Source organism: Pyxicephalus adspersus, chromosome 1 (genome assembly GCF_032062135.1).
Source record: "Pyxicephalus adspersus chromosome 1, UCB_Pads_2.0, whole genome shotgun sequence".
Lineage (NCBI taxonomy): Eukaryota > Metazoa > Chordata > Amphibia > Anura > Pyxicephalidae > Pyxicephalus > Pyxicephalus adspersus.
The window spans coordinates 157,431,224-157,447,896 of record NC_092858.1 but is presented as its reverse complement, the minus strand read 5'-3'; positions in this window follow the sequence as shown (position 1 = coordinate 157,447,896).

Here is a 16,673-nt window from a genome sequence, read left to right as displayed (position 1 = left end):
TTTTGACAGATGAGGATGGGGATGGATCAAGTGAGAATGCTTTTTGAAGAAGGGACATTGCCTGCCCCTTTTTGCAATAAAGTCCTACCTAAAATCTTGCCTGATTCCACACTTAAAAAGCAGAACTGAATTTCTGATTTATTATCTCTCTCAAATCCCACTATTAGTTGGTGATACTGCCAGGTAGACTGTGAAAAGAGAAAGAACTAAGTTCAATCTCCATAACTCAGCTGTCTTTTATATCCACCATTTATTTTGGTAAGTTATTTCTATAAGGGCATTCTCTATATAAATATTGTATCCTTATGTGTTTTTAAATTGATTTTTCTTTTTACTATTCTTTTGATATTAAAGCTGAATTTTAGGCAAATAGACAAATACATCTTTACTAAAGTGTGCAGGGATTGCAAGTGGCTGACACCAAGTTAAATTTAAGCACTCATATTAGTTGTAATAAAAATGTAAATAAAAAAAAAGCATAGCCACTGATAAACTTTATTTTTTTTTTGTATGCATATAATTTAGCTTAGTCAGAAGACTCTGGATAATTCCACTAAATTCAAGTTCATAATATTATTTCATATTAAAATTATATTCCATTACATTGAGGAAAAACAAAGAAACCTTTTAAAACTTGAGTGTCTCTTTTAGAACCTAGAAATTTAAAGATGGTTGAAAGCATAAAACAAAATCATAGATGTTTTTTTCCAGCTAAGGAAGAGAAGATGGCAATGATGATGAAAAATAGAAAAACAAACTAAAATGCTTTATATTAGAAATTGATGAATAGCAAGCAATAGTACACTGTGAACTTCATCTTGTTTGTGCTATGCCTAGAATTGTATCACCTACAATCTTTCTTATTGTGACAAAACATTCAAATACAGTCTGTCGGTAGCAACTGGAAGTAATATTTAGAAAGAGCAGCTACGTATATCATATTTTATTTTAAAATAAAGTCTGATTTTTTTTTAAAGTCTGACATTAATAATATCCATGCAGTGGGGTCTCATTCAGCATTGTATGCTCATTTGGTTAAGGTAAAGAAATAAGTACAACCACATTATTTTTCACTCCCCTGGCAACCTGTGTTCTTCTTCACTGTCGGATGCTCTAAAAAGCCTTTCTTAACTCTTTTAACATGGGGGAACCCTTGAAATAATTTTTGAATCTCAGGGAACCCTTGACAATAATAATATCCAAAGTTCACAGTACATGAATGTGGTGGTCAAGAATGCCTCATACATTGCTGGCCAATGGGAAGAATGCTACTTCAACAGATTGACATAAAGATCATTGATGTCAGTGGTCACTTATCTGAAATAACAAAATGCTCACTGCTTGAGAAACCCCTGGCAACTTTTGAAGGAACCCTAACGATCCATGGAACCTTGATTGAGAAATGCTATAAATGTTAGCCAACTGTAATTGTCCTACCAGTACATTTCAGGATTGCAGTACCCCCTTTGGTGGACTAGTCACATGGAGCAAAGAAAGCCCATGAGAATGGGGAGTAAGGTTACTAGCTGTAATCATTGCTTCTCCTGTCAAATTCACAGTTGACCCATGCAGTGTGGAGGAACCGTGTTTCATAGGTAATTTAACAAAAGCTTGGTGTTGGGCTTTAAAACATACATGTAGCAGTATTCGTTTCTCACTAGCAGGTTGTTTGCAAACCATTTTCCCATCTTAGCTTTTTTAGAGGTCACCACTTGGTAGTCCTTTTTACCTTTCCACACACACACACACACACACGCTATGCACATTTTACAACTGATCAGAGAGGTTGTCCAATGAAGTAATTATATTAGGGTATTTAAAAATCAATAACAGCCCAGGCAGTCCTTTTACAAGGATTTCTATATAACTTAAACAGTTTCAATTCTGTTTTCTTTCTCTATAGCCTTGAAATATGAAGTAGGCCGCACCTGAGCCAAGGTGGGTAACCAGTAATGTGCACTCATCTCATGGTCAGTTGGCAGGAACTAATAGGTATAGCACAGTCCTCAATCTTTTCAATTTACAGGCTTAACCTTCCATCACACTTCAGCAAAGCCAAAGATATTAATGTTTATTCCTCGCTGCAACAGTCTGGAAGCGTGGTAAGCTCAGTTTTATAAACTCTATAATCATAGGACGCTCCTGAATTTCTGCTCTTCTCACCCAGACTCCCCGCAGGATCTATAAATCTGATTGTTCTGGGACTCAGTACACGTGGATGGATATCTTAATTTGTTTGATAGAATGATCTTATCTGATGAGAAATAGAAGTCAATCCGACTTTTAATTGCTTGCAAAAGAACGATTTTCCTTTCCCTAATTAGTTAACAATTACACAAGTTGTGTCCTGTTTATGAACAATCCATCATACCCGAACACCTGACACCTGACCCAAAAGTTGAAAATTCGATGAACTGCAAAGAAACCTGTTTCTGCTTCCAGCCTAGATGTATACTCTATGAGCAACTATTACCCAAAGCTATGATCAGCCAGGTGGTGTTATACGTACTTTTAAGTTATTTGGTTTTCTTAGTCCAAAAGTGCCTCAATGAATATTAACAGTCTGTAAACATTTCATCATATATGGTGTTGGAGGGATGGGCATGTATAAGGTAAAAGTCAAATATCTTTTGTAATCCGGTCAATGACGATCTCTCAAAACAATGTGGGTTCCATTGCTATCTGTACTTATACATCTCTCTATACACAACACAGGGGTCTGGCGGCAATGGGGGATACAATTATTTTCAATACCAAAAGTATATGATCTAAATTAGGACATAGCAGTCTCATTATTCTTGAGGAAGCATACCCTGCAAAAGGTGTCAAAATATTGATGAGACTACAATGTACACGATATATGTAAGAAGAGATTACTGAATCTGAAATATTAACTGAAATCCTCACATACAAATTGGCAGTAGAGGCAGAAATATAGGCAATTACAGATAATAGATATAGATATATGTATGTATATGTATAATAGATACAGATATAGGCAAAAACATCTAATTGTTCATTCTTTCACAAAATTAGACAGACCAATAGCAAGGCCAAAATTTTCTAAAAGAGTTAAGAGGAGATGACCTAAGGTTAAAAACCATTTCAGGATCCTTGTTTTTAGGCTAGGCAATAACAACCTCATTAAAGGTTCCTGGGACAGATTTGTTATTTGATGGGAGAATTTCTGTAATTATAATTGCAGCTATTATTGTATTATTGTATTGTATTATTATGGAGAATGCATACATTTCTGAAATTTAGTTATTTAATTTATAGGGACATATCAATTAAACAGGCATGAGGTACAGTAACGAGAAAACAAAAGTACACCTTCCTACAATATAAAGTTTTGTTTAACAATTGTAACAATTGTTGTTGCCCATCAGTCTGGGAAGCATTCAAAGCCATTTCCAAAAAATTCCAAAAGTCCAAAATCTTACATTTGAGAAAGATTCACATATGGAAAATATTTAACACAGTTTCTAACATTCTCAGAAGTGAATGTACGTACCACCAGCCATAGGGGATCTACTCTTTTTACAGAATTTTTAAAACATTAATTTGGCATACATGCAATTATTTCAATATATTATGGATGGCCTTTCAGTATAATAACTTTACGTATCTTTATATCAGTAGGTTTAACTCTATTGTTATATGGTGTTTTGTTTTCATGTGAAATGTCCCTTGGATGTGTTAGGTTTATAAAAATGGATTCACAACTTTTGCCCAATTTATTACACCCTCTTCATTGCATCCCTGTTTTAATTAAGTCAGTAATTAATGATGGGGATTATTTTTGAGTATAGCTTGAAACCCTGGCACCAGTATGTGTATGTGATAATACAATATCTAATTATATATTGTGAGTGAGAATGTAAGATAACAACAGTATATACACTAGATAGCAAAAATAATCATGCTTTAACTATTTTAATATTATATGAAGGATAGCTGCACATCCAAAACTTATTAGTTTTATATTTCCTGGTAATAAAACATTTGCATACATAATATGTTGCCTTTTTTAAGAAATATTTTAAGCATTAGAGAATGTTCATTCAATCTAGCCATAGTTCCACCAGCCAATAATGTCTGTGGGCCCTATTTTGAAACCAATTTAAAGGAGGAAGTATTGTCCACAGTTGTTTTTCTGAACCACTTGATATTATTTTCCTTGTACTACTTACAATGCGCTGTCTGTATCTATTCCAAAAGGTGTAGTAATCCAGGATTTCAGTATTACAAATCTTCACTTATTCTTTACATTTGAAAGCGAACCTGCATGAAAAAGAGAATCTTAAAAGAACTCATTTCATATGGTCACCAGTCTAGCAATCTGCAGATTCAGAAGTTTTTTTTCTTAATATGAACACCAACTTTTATCATCCTTGTTAAATGACAAGTTTATTATATTTTAATAAAGGTAAAATGTGGTTTATTTTCAAATCCTTAAATAAGGTACCCAGTTCCTCAGTCCTACAACAAATAGGCTGTGACTGCTTAGTTGGATCTTACACAGGACTGTGGAATCATTCCTTAGTCTTATGTAACAGTGTTGGGCGACAGTGGAGAGTGGTATGGTAGCCAAAGTGGGCTCTGTAAAGAATTGCCTTCACCCTGCAGAACTGACATGGTACCTCTGTTGGCTGACAAGCATCAGCACACTTTGCACCTCCCTATGCTGGGACAACCTAAAGGCACCAGCACTGTCATAAAAGAGAGTGATTTTATGGAATTTACAGCACAGACCTGTAGAAAGAGTAAAATGGCAGCAATCTTTTCATTAATCCATTTTGTCAGCCAGAGGCAGTGGAGCTACCTAGTAAAGGATACTTACAGTCAGGTATCATTTTAAAAATGTATTCCTTCAAGTGTTTCCTGTTTAATTTCAAAAGCTTTACGATAATTTAATACTTATCCAAAATGTGTTTCCCTTTGTGGCTCCATATAATAGTGTAATCAAACCTCTATCTCAGTGTTTCTCAACCACGGTTCCTCCAGAGATTGCTAGGGGTTCCTTGAGCAATTTCGACCTCTTAGGTCAGTATAACGTACACCATTGATCTTTTTGGCTATCTGTAGGGGTGACATTCTTCCCACTGGCCAACAATGTAAGACGCATTCTTCCCACTGACCACCACACTAATGTACTATGAGCTGTGAATAAAATAACTATACAAGGGGTTCCCCGAGATCCTAAACTTATTTTAAGATTTCCCCAGGTAAAAAGGTCAAGAAAGGCTGCTCTATCTTATTGCCACTTTCCTACTGAACAAGTATAAAAATGCTCTTCTTGCTTTCTGTCTTTGAAAATGAAATTTAAATTTAGTTCCACTGTGTTTTAATTATGGACAAATAGATGTAGAATATAATGAAAGTAATTCCCAGTGTCCTTTAAAGTCCTTTTTGTATCCATTCAGGCTGGGTATGCACTAATTATATTCTTCAGTGCAAACAACTGTATCATCAGCCAATTTACTTTCAACGAACAGCATTCATCACAAGTGTATTTATCACTTCATAGGTTACTAGGTATCATTAGAACTCTATTACTCAACAGCATGGCTGAGTTCATTTAAACCAGATTTAGCTATTTAATCTGGAGGTGTTGCTACAGCCGTTTCAAAACAAAGGAATCAAAACAATATTTATTCAGATATAATATCCACGTGCCCAAAGTCTATCTACATGCGTACAACTGTTTTTTTCAGGAGGTAATCAAGTCACTCAACATTTATCAGAGATGCGTTAGTTGGTAATGAATTAGTAGAAATGGTAATACATACTATATATTGATTTAGCATTGGTGGGCAGTTTTTAAAACAGAGCATGTACCCCAATACCTCTTCTTGTTTTACCTCGAACCCTAGTGCTAACTCTCCTACCAACCCTCGCACCAATTCTCCTTTTAAATCTAACCCTAGCACTAGCCTACCTGTGAACATAACCATAGCACTAACACTCCTTTTAACATAACTCTAGCTCTAATCATTACTGAAACTCCATAGACATGTGCACACTTGCTGCTTAATTTATATATTTTGTGCGGCTCCTGCAGCTTGCGCCTTGCCAGCTGCTTGAGGTCTCATATTGCAGCGCTGGTTCAAAAAGAATCAGCATCTGCACATTTGACAACTGGCAACGGTGAGCCCGGTACTAGTATCACTCAGTGCCACCTGTATTAATTCCCTATAGATCTGCCGCATGTGGCAGCGTTTACTATGTGGCAGCGTTTACAGTGTTTACAGCGTAAACATACTGCAACCTCACTCTCAATATGAATAAGCCCTAACACTAGATCTACCTCTCACTGAAGCTCTAATGCTAACACTTACCTTCCCTGTAAACCTAACCATTGTAATAATTCTAAAACTATAGCACAAGCAGTAACCGAATCTGTAACCCTTAAACTAACATAAACCCTTGTTTGCGTACGTACCTTGCTGGTACCAACTATTTTCTACTCCAAAGACCTACTACTCTTTTGCCAATAAAAAACTGCACCAAAAACCACTCCATTTCAAAGCATTCAAACAATAAAGGCTCATTTAAGAAAGTGATGGTAACAGTAGGTAACAATGTACCTGGTGTTCATGCTTTATAAAAAAATAAGTCATTTTTCAGCAGTCATCCCTATTGATAAGGGTTTTTTGGCCTTATATAGGCATCCTATTGCTGGTCGTTCTTTACTTTTACATTCACCTTTTCCAAGCAATATTGTTTATGTCCAGGGAGTTGGTTAACCTCCTAGCCGTTAAGCCCGACCTTCGTACGGGCGAAAAAAAATGGCTAGGATGATTAACCCCGAGTTTTTTCCCATCCTTACTTACCTGGTCCCGCTGTGCTCATCCAGCGTCGTGTTCGTGTTCCAGCGTCGTCCTCCGTCGATCGTCGTCCGCCAATCTCCCTCTCCAGCGTCGGGTGTCCTTCGTCGGGTGCCAGCGGGACCGGTAAGAAGCCGCCCAGCATCTTGTGTTCCGCCGGCCGGCTTCTTACCTGGTCCCGCTGATCGTCCACGTCCTTCTTCTTCCAGCGCCGGATGATCTCTGAAACGAGAAGCCGTCCGTTGGAGAAAAAAAAAAACGGACAGCTCCTCCCTGCGTGCGTGATGACGTCAGCGCGTGTGCGAGAAATTCAAATTGAAACTCATTCAAACATTTTGTGTTGGATTCAATACAAACTCCTGTATTCAATCCAATACAAAATAATATAAAATTAATTCAAAGTACATAACTGGTAAATTCAAACGCTCATTTTGTATTGGATTGAATACAAACTCCAGTATCCAATCCAATACAAAATAATATAAAATTAATTCAAAGTACATAACTGGTAAATTCAAACGCTCATTTTGTATTGGATTGAATACAAACTCCAGTATCCAATCCAATACAAAAAAATAAAAAAAAATAAAATATAAGTAATACATTTTTTATATTCATATTATCTACTAGAACCCCTGTTCGGACATATTTCTGTAAGTTACAGGTCTACAATTTAAAAAAAAAAATTTCATGAAAAACAGTGGATCACTTTTGGTACAGAAATCTAGACCTCAGTGTAACGCTCAGGTGGTTAATGTCATAACTTGCCCAAAATAATAGCACTCCAGTCTACTTATCAAGTTTTGTTTCTAGTATAAGGTTGGACTTGATTTGGTAAATATTCTGTTGGTTTGTTTTCCTTGCTATAAATATTAGTGCTAGATGTATTTTCAAAAACATTCTAGACATCATTAATTTTCCTTTATCTTTATTTATTCATTGTTTATTTTTGCATGCATAGAAAGTAGACATGAGCAAAATGTGGCAATATTTGTTCATGGAAATTCCAGAAAAATTAGCGAGTTAGGACAGTTGAAGGTAGGATATTTTAGGTATTATTTGGGACTTTTAAAGACTTAAAGTTGCTTTTTCTACATTTGTTGTATTTTTCCAGAGATGCTTTATATTTTTCAGACAAGAAAAAAAATTGCTCTAACTTAACAACCTGAAAAATTTGAAGAGACAATGCACATTTTTGGTGTGTATCTTGTTATTTATAATGTTCTGACCTAAATTAATAAAGGAACCCAAGCTATAAAGTAGAAAACAACAAATGTGGCACTGGCCATTTCATTTTTGTTCGCATTTTCTTCAACTTTTTAGTTTTTATGTCCTTTGTTTTGTTTATTGAGGATTTAAATATAATATAAAAACAGTAATACAACTATACAGGGCTTATAATAATTCTCTATTCAGAATTAAAACAGGATGGAAAAGAATTAACTCAAAAGTTGATATGTTGCCCATAGCAACCAATCAGAATTCTTTAACTTTTTTCTCAAAATGGAAAGTGAAGCCTAATTGGTTGTTAATAGCAACAATGTTTAAACTAATTTTCTTTATTTTTGTTTAATGGATAAATCTCTTAGTGTTAAATTTCCATTTTCAAACAGAGCTGGAAAATAACAGAAATTCTAATGCATATTTATAAATGACTTATGTGTGAATTTTTATAAATGTTTTATAAACTTCCTGGTCTTCACAGATAGTGGAAGATTGTGTGCAGAAGATATTATAAGAGTTTAGAATAATTTGTTATGCTCAGTGACATTTGTCCCTATTAACTACAAGAAGCTTTTTTAACATGATTAAATTGTCAACTCAATTTGAGCTTTTGAAATTGAAAAATACCTAATAGTTTGATCCGATCTTGTTCAAACTGGTGAGTTCATCTAATCTTCATGTTTGGTAAGAGAACAATTTATGCAGTCTAGCCATAATAGTGCACATAATTTTTTTTAAAACTGAGTTTTTAATAAACATTTTCTCTTTCATGAAACAAGTACAAACATATCAATACAAATATAAAACTCTATAGACAGAAGGAAATAAAAAAAAGGAATCAAAGAGAATAAATCCGTGTAGGTTACATGAATGAGCAATGGTGGCATTGAAACAAAATATATGTCCATAAGTAGGAACTACTATATTCCAGTGTTTCAGATCTCTGCTAAAAATGACACCGTAAACAAGAGAACCAAATAAAACCATACATTCTTCAGCACATATCAATGGTGGGCGTGTCGATAGTAATAATAATAAACAACTTCAGAATAAGTAACACCATCTTATATAGTATCACTGAGGACAAACAGAAATAAAATGATCACAAGACAAAAATAATAAAAGGGAAAGAACCATAATAAAATCAACTGAATACGACCTTGGGAGGGAAGGAGGGGGGGGGGGGGGGGGGCCGGGGATGAAATGAAAGACTAGAGACTCAAAAAAACAGGTATTTATGTTACTTCTCTAAACCTGTAACTGAGAGTAGTAGACATCCCAGCTTTCCCAGATCCGTTCAAATTTATCAACATTGTTTTTGAGAAAAGCAGATACTCTATTAAACTGACATAATGAATGCAAGTATATAAGTCCTTCATAAAGTGAGGTAGAGTGGATTTCCATTTGACTGGGATCAAGGTGCAGGCCACTACCAAAATATGGATAATAAGTTTGCAGCTAAATTTGGGGAGACCTGTAAAGGGCAATCCCAAGAGATGAGTAAGCGGGTCTAGTAAAATCTGTTGTTGGGTCACCTCTCTTAGTAACCTATTGACTCCTTCCCAGTAACTCTGAATAATGGGGCAAAACCAAAAAATAGTCCCATGCATTATAATAAATCTACCTTCAGGGTCAATAACTGAGTGAGTTAAAGTGAATATTGGGGGTGAGGAAGGTAGGGGATCCTCAGGCTCCCATCCCGGGAGCCTGGGTAGAGCAATTCCCAAATCCTGGCAAAAAACAGGAAGATCTTCTGGGTAGCGCAGAACAGTGGAATTCCCTTCAGGGCGTCTTCCCTTAAAGAAGGCTTGCAACACTAGCTTGAGATCAGAGGTCATTCCTGCGACCCTTATTATCCAGATCTTCCAGGTGACGGTAAAGGTCCCTGATTTTCAAGTGATAGTCCCGGGATTTATGAGTAGAAGCCTCAATATCTCCTTTTGCCTGTTGAAAATTCTCGTCCAGGTCCTCCACTCTACCAGCCAGGGACTGTAAATTTGCATGTAAGACCCCAATATCAGAGCAGAGGCTTGACTGAAATTCTGCTATCAGTTGTTGAAAGTCTGCTTTGGTGGGCACAATCTGAAGATATTGCTGCCATGGAGGGCCCATATCAGCACCTATTTTGGAGCCTGGAGGGGTCTGCTTACCTAGAAGCCTTAGTAGTTTGTCTCCCTGTGATTGAGCCATGAGATTGCACTGAGGGGCCCATAGGGGAAAAGAACTCTCTGTTAAGCCCGGGGGGACCAGGCCCTTGTATATCAGAATTCCAGCATCAGAATTCTTATTTTTCTAGCGTGCCTATGATTAACTGGTTGTGCTAGATTATTATCCTTAACAACCTAATATGATTGCTCATTTTAGTGGGTGATTGTGATGTTTAGAATAGTCTGGCAAATTTAGGGTTTGCATTGTTATTCTGAAGAGTGTAAAATGACCTTCATTCCTTTGATGTGAGTGAACCAAGTGCACTTGTAAGTTAATTAGTGTTGGTTTAATATAGAAAGTGGTATGACAATAATCCACATTTGAAAATTAGGAGGAATATAACAGATAATGAAGCTTAGTACTTAGTGTTAATTGTAATGAAAAGTCAATTTCCTGTTTTCTATTGATGGAGCAGAGCTTAGATCACTGACTAATTCTGCAGATAGGATTCACTTTCGATAACAGATCTCCCAGTTTTTACTCGTCTATGAAAAAATATATAGCTTTAAAGTTGCTTTTAAAAATAAATTGTATATATTATTATTTATGTAGTCACAAGAAAGGGTAACTGCATCAGATTAATGCTTGGGTGCATTACGGGAAAGAGCATATCAAGTAAAAAACAGACTGAGCACTAATCTGGACTGGGCAGAAGATAAAGAAGCAAGTCCTTAAAGTGGAAATAAGCTTTTACTTTAAAAAGTGTGAGCAGGACTTCTTTTTTCAGAAGAATTCTGAAGAAGAATTCAATGGTCCTTCTGCAATAAAATAACCTAACCTGTCTGATTACAGTTTTTTAAATACGCTTACCTATCCCCATTCCATCATGGGCGCCGCCATCTTTCTATGCTTTCTTCTGGGTTGGTGATCTTTGGCCATCTTGATTGGTCGGGGCAGGGGGATATAATGCATGAGCATGAGTTGATTCAGTCCTTTCAGCCATGGGGGATGCTGGGATATCCAGTATCCTGCATTGTGCTGCACATGTATTCAGAAAAGAAGATTTAAAAAGTCAGGTAAGCATTTTTAATTGTAGAGGGGACATCAGCTGCATGACACAAACTGCCTGATCCCAATTTTTCTAGAAATATAGCTCCACTGTAATAGAAGAACCCATGTTTTGTTGGGACACAGCCCTCATTTTTGATATTTATATTAATATATCAAGGATTCTAGCATTTTTTATTCGCTAAATATCTTATTCTATTCTTTAAAACTTGCCATGTGTGTCTTTTCTCATCATGATTTCTGAATAGGGTTTGGGGGAGTCATCCAGGCATGCAATATGTACATTTCAATAGAAAAGGTAATATCTGAAACCAGGGGATGTCAGGGTCCCTGTGACCTTTCTCAATATTTGCATTGACTTCCAGGGAATGTACATCCTAATGTGACAAAACTAAACCTGCCCAGAGAGCTGCTGAGCCAGTGTTGTCACCCTAGGTCTAGAAATCTATAAACTGGCAGAATTAACAAGTTAAAAGACTGAAAGAATGACAAAGCTGTAAAACTGTAGAGGGTACACTACTTTTTTTAATAATGTAAATCCAGGTTTGCTGAATCACACATGTTCACTGATGAAAGTGTATCTTCTCCAGCCTTGGAGAGCTTTAATAAATCAGGCCCATTGTGTTAAATGAACAGCCTCAACTTCTTTAGCAAGACAACTTCAATGTCTTAGTGACTGTCTCATATTCCAGGAGCATGAATTGTAAATTAAAATGAAAGGAAGAAAAAGACAAAACATTTTTGCCTATATTTAATGAGTTTACATATTTTCCAAGCAAGCTTTCCATAGGCCTTTGCTATTAGCTTGCAGCATTCATTTCCTTTACAGGAAATGGGATACTGTAGTAGGCAGCTCTATTGAAAACCAATGCACGTTATGATCCAATCCAGAGAACAAAAAGCAATTAATTCACTGGATGAAATAATAGCTGCCATTGCTTAATCCATATAGAATTACTCAGCATTTATTAGTGCATTGCTTTATAAATATAAAATCTCTTAGATTTATTTTGTAAAAGGTTCGCTGGTAGCGTGCTTCCTTTGTCATAACAAATGAGTTGAGATGTTTTCTCTTATAGACAAAATGCATCAGTGATTTAATTAACTGTCAAGACATAGTTTGCAATGCACAATATCATTAATATCACAAAGTAATCTGTCTTTATTAAACACTGATGCAGTCAAGTACACATGCTTTATATAAGCATAGAATTAAAAAGGAATTATAGCATGCTTAACATTCCAAGTCTGGATATCTGTATTAACCGACACAAATAAATTTAGAATACTGAGGATGAAAATTCTCATTATGTCCGAAATTAGGTGTTATGATGTTTCAGGATTTACTTGGGTTTAAAGGTAAGATATTGTTTTAAGGGGAACCTGTGCAGACAGAAATATGGGAGCTGCATCGATGACCTGTGTGTAAAGAGGCAGAATCTATGGCTATCATCCTGATTAGACCCAATTCTGGTTGCATTATCTTAAAGAATACTGAACATAATCAAACATATTAGACCAATGTTTTTCAACCTTTATTATATGGAGAGACTAAAAAAATAACTTTCAGGTCTTTAGAAAACCTCTGTTATATTTAATATATCCCTAGTAGGGATGAACGATCGAGAATATTAAGTTCAATCTTGCAAAAATGTAAGTGAGAACGGCCTTCTGAATCGCAGAGAGGTCGAGCTCTCGCCGAACAGGATTTCCAGGGCTGCATCATGCGATTAACCTCTAGTGCCACGGGGATCGCACACTCTTCTGTGACTGCATTCTTTGAGAAGAGTTTGCAATCCCCGGACCAAACATGGAGATTCCGAGGGCTGAATACAGCTCTGGAAATCTTCCTGTTTTAATTTCCTCTTCTGATGGTTTCGCAAAATCGGTTCGCCGAAATTTTGCGGAACCATTGGAAGTTCAAGGAAATTTTCACGAGAATGCCTGAGGCATTCTCACTCATCCCTAATTCCTAGATCACCGTACATCAGTACATGTGGTGGTCAGTGGGAAGAATATATCTTACATTGCCGACCAGTGGAAATAATGTCACCCTTACTGATAGCCAAAATATTATTGCTGTCAACTAAACAGACCAGAGAGACACAGATAGCTCATTGGTCTAGCAACCTCTGTAGAAAACCTGATTGAGAAACTCTGTGTTAGATAACAGTTCAGAATGTTTAAACAATAAATTACCCCCCTCAATTTTATTTCAAAATGAACTATAGGCGGGTATAAAAAAACACAAAATGTAGGTTTGGAATGGATAAATACATCAATAAAAACAGAACTAAATTCTAGAAATAAAATATATCAACCAATCAGGTCCTTTATTGCACAAAGGACAGGTGATGTCTATTCCGCAACAACTTACCTGCCTGACCACAATTTTTTAAAAACACTCACCTGTCCTTTGGCCATTTCTAGTGCCACCATCTTCTTTCTACTACTCTTACTTACTCCATCTTGATTGTTTGGACCAAGATGACATAACTCCGGCTTGCATTAGGTATCTCAGCTTCCTTTGTTGAGCTGCACATGCACAGCTCAGTGTTTTTGACAAAAAAAAGATGATCAGGCAGATAACTATGTTTTATTGCCTGTCCCTTTCTGCAATAAAGACCTGTCCGATCATAAACTTTCAAAGCCAAACTTTGGTCCCACTTTAAATGCATTTTTTTAATTCAAGAAGTAAATACCTAAATTTAAGTTGGTATCCGCAACTTGTAGTCACTGTACAGGAGAGCTCAAGCTAGGGGTAGTGGCACAAAAAGATGATTGTCCTGATTTATTAAAGACTGGAGAAAATAGACTAACATGGGTGAACCTGGGTGATCCAGTGAACTTGCAAAAAATTTGGTCAAGTATTGAAAACGTTTACCAAAAATTTGTAAATTTTTTTTAGAAATGAGCATGCTGTGCAAAGCTGCAGAAAAATGAGCTCCTTGCTGTTGCTTTTTCCTCAACTGTCCAGTTTTAGGCTGGGTTAGAGTTCATGTAGTGAAGTAAGATGAATTTTGCTGGCCAGTATTCAACCAAGAATACTATAGATCAGTTTTTCTCAACCTTTTTAACATGGAGGAAATAACTTTTGGATCCTTAGGGAACCACTTCTATAATTAATACATCCAAGACTTACAATCTATTAGTACATCAGGTCAGAGAGAAAAGCACCCGTTATATTTCTGGCCATTGGGAAGAATTTCACTCTTACAGATAGCCAAAAAGATCATTGTTGTCAGTTAAATTGACTTGAGTGTAGGTATGAGCGAGAATGCCTCTGGCATTCTTGCGAAAATTTCCTCGAAACCATCGGAAATCACTATAGGAGGATTATCACGGCTGCATTCATAAATACAGCTGTGGGAATCCTCCTGTCAATGAGCGATTCCCGGGCTCTACAGGTCAGAATGAGGGCAAGCCCTCATTCTAATTTGTGGTGCCTGGGGACCTCTCACTCAAAGGAGGATTGTCACGGCTCTATTCATAAATGCAGCCGCAGTACCCCTCCTCTCAGAGTCCCGAGTCATGCGGCTTGGGTTTATGAATGAACACGGCCCTGGGAAAAACTTGAGGATTGTTCCCACGCTGCATTCATTCATGAGCAGCCAGCGAGACTCTCACTGTATTCGTCGATAGAAAAACTCTATCTAGAAATACATAGTACAGTACTGCAATTTACAAAGGCCGTTCTCGCCTACATGTTTGGTAAGCGAGAATGGCCCAATTCACCGCAAGACCGAATTTAAAAAATTTGTTTGCTCATTCCTACTTGAATGTCGGAAATTGCTCATGGTTCAAGGAACCCCTAACATCTTCTGGAGGAGCCCTAGGATTCCATGCAACCCTGGTGAAAAAACTCCTGGTATAAAAAAACCTGAAAGAGGTTCTTTACCTAAAACTTACAAAAGTTTTAGACTGGACCTACAACTTTTTGAAGAAATACAGTATGCAAGATGCCATTGTCAACCTTTGACCTTTAAAACTCAAGTGGCCTTTCAGTCAGTGGCTCAGAAAAAGTATCCTGATTGAAAGCTCCAACCTCCCTCTGAGATTCTGGATCCACATGCCTATCTCTTCAATATAGAAGATCTTTAATAGAAGCCTTCATATTTCTCACAGTACAAGTTAACTTTGCTGTAACCCAATGCTCAAACGCCTGAATTGAAGCTCAATGAATGGAGGAAAAGTACATCCTTTAATAAGGAGCACCAAAAAGTTGTTAGGAAACCGCTCCTAAGGACAAGCTAATGCAGAAATATTCACACATTACATTTCTGCAAAGTTAAACTAAAATGGAACTTTAATTACAGCATTATCTGTCCTTTGTAAAGCGAACAGAAGGTGACTATGTCATTTACAGTCATTGAACATCATTTCCGAGCATAATTTATTTGAACGCGTCTCAGGACACCAGAGACCAACAGATACAACCACTTGTTTGCAATTAACTACCAATGATAGCATAATTGATATGAGGAAATTTATAGATCGACATTGTAGAAGATTATACTGAAATTACTTTAGACTGAAAAGAAGATTATGGATGGGAGCTGCAGCAATGTTCCCTTCTGTGTTTATTAATCCAAGGACATGTTGAAATATAATAGCTTGACAAGATTATGCTGCTGATATTCAACGCTAGCATTATGGGGGTATGCTAGTACATGATTCATTTTTTTTTTGCTGCTGCCAATGTTATTTAAATGTTTTAGTTTGACTTGTGTTCAATCGTTCAATTGAATGTGTCTTTGACCTCATGGGCTTCAGTGCACCAGACCAGTCCATCAGCAAACTCTTCTTTGAGGCCCCACGAGTAATGCTATTACATCTATTAATCTTAGCTGTTCCTTTTCCTATTACCTTCAGCCTTTTTCAGAGGCTTCTCATTATTTGCATGACCAAGTAGTAATATGTTTGAGCTTTAATATCAGCCCTTCTTGTAACCACTCTGTTTTATTTGTCTGGAGTATTGACTGGTCTGATCCTCTTGCATTGCCAGATTTATTACTATTAACCTTTATTTAGCATCCACATACTATGCAGTACTGTATAATATGGGTAAATGATAAATATAATAATAAATATGGGTTGCTGCTGACAAATCTGCATAATAGACAAGTACAAACAATGAAACAGGAGAAGAAGATCCTGGCCAATAAACTATTATAGTCGTTGGAAAGGATCTTTCACAATCCGTTCCAACAACTAAGGACTGCATGATGCATGAACGAGTGCTGTACATACAGCAGCGTTCTGCTCTATGCGGAGAGAAGGTGAACGATGGAGCGACACCCTGCTGTGCGCTCTCCTTCTTCCCTTGCATTGGAATTGTTCGTCGTCCATCGTCCGTGATTCCGCTAAGACGGTCATTCGGACAATGGACAACGGGCGCTGTAT